This window comes from Leptonychotes weddellii, chromosome 8, assembly GCF_054177405.1.
Source record: "Leptonychotes weddellii isolate Sample4059 chromosome 8, ASM5417740v2, whole genome shotgun sequence".
NCBI classification, from domain to species: Eukaryota; Metazoa; Chordata; class Mammalia; order Carnivora; family Phocidae; genus Leptonychotes; species Leptonychotes weddellii.
The window spans coordinates 49,281,708-49,283,139 of NC_138376.1; the positions used below are offsets into that span (position 1 = coordinate 49,281,708).

At 46.4% G+C, this 1,432-nt stretch overlaps 1 pseudogene; it reads right to left on the reverse strand.

Moving 5' to 3' along the window:
* Positions 1 to 293: 293 nt before the first annotated feature.
* LOC102747123 (3-beta-hydroxysteroid-Delta(8),Delta(7)-isomerase-like) lies at positions 294 to 1,160 on the reverse strand (annotated as a pseudogene).
* Between the last annotated feature and the right edge of the window lie 272 nt (positions 1,161 to 1,432).

The window sequence follows — 1,432 nt, forward strand, 5'->3', positions numbered from 1 at the left end:
GCACACAATTAACCAACAGAGCCACCCAGGTGCCCCTATTTCCTGATTTTAAAAACTGTCACCATCATGGACCTCCTAGATTCTTCTGTACCTTTGTCCCAGTGGTTCTTGGCAATAGCTCCACACAGCTCCTCTCCTGCTCCTGCCTCTGGCCCTTCTGGTTGCTTTCCCAACAGCCTGAGTTTGACAGATCAATTTGCTTTGTCCCTCCAACCTGTGGGAGTAAGAACTGGACTTTTCTGGCTGGTGGAGTGTTCCTCATCAGCCAGTGTTCAAGCCCAGCCTATTACTTATTAATTCTGCTTGCTCTTGGCTTTTGTGGCTTTGGCATCCAGCATGTTCTGGACATGAGTGAGCTGCTTTAGAGAATCAAGCATGAGGATTCCAGCCACAGGGCATTCATGAAGACAAAGTAAAACCAGAAGCAGAGTGGGTGGTCCAGCTCCCCATGCTGGAATCTGTCCTGATGCTCTGTCAGGAAAGAGAGCACCAGGAGATCCACAAAGACCACAGGCTGTAAGACAAGGCAGAGGGGCTGCTGGTGGAGAAAGGCGATCACCACCCATAGGCTAAGTGGTCTCCATAGGCAAGCTGTGATGGTCTCCATGCATATTGTGAAGTTGTCACTCAGGTAGTATCAGCTGCCTCCTGTGGCACAGGCTTTCCAAAGTTGGGACAAGAAAGCTTGGTCTTGGGGCTCCTGGGTGGCTTAGTCAGTTAAGAGTCTGCCTTTGGCTCAGGTCATGATCCCGAGATCCTGGGATCAAGCCCCGCTTTAGGTTGCCTGTTTAGCGGGGAGCCAGCTTCTCCCTCTGCTGTTCCCTCTGCTTGTGCTGTCTTGCTGTCTCTGTCAAATAAAGAAATAAAATTAAACAATAAAAAAAGAAAGCTTAGTGTCCAAGAAAGTCTTTGTGGTAGAGGCTGAACCAGCCCTCAATCACCATGTGAACGAACCCACATACTGCAAACCAGCACAGGGCAATTGCTACCAAGTCCCCAGGGGAACAACAACAGTATAACTTGATAACAGCCATGTGGTTGCAACCAAGACCCCAGAGACAGGGAAGAGGCCAACTAGGAGATGCAGAGTGGGGTATAACATTGTCCAGCCTCGGGTGCCGAGGCCAGTATGGGTACAAGGGGCTGGTGTCAGTGGTCATGTATTTGTAGGCTGATGGCTGCAAGAATGAGGAAAATTGGGTCATGGAATTTGTTTGGGGTGATAAAAAAGTTATGAAGATAGTGGTAATGACTGCATCTGAAATAGATAGTGAATATAATTAATGCCACTTAGTTGTATGCTAAAAATGACTAATATTATTAGATAGATGATGATAAACATGTTAGATGGATAGATAGATAGATAGATAGATAGATAGATAGATAGATAGATAGCTGTACTATAAGTAAAATTAATCAACAAAGTTGGAAG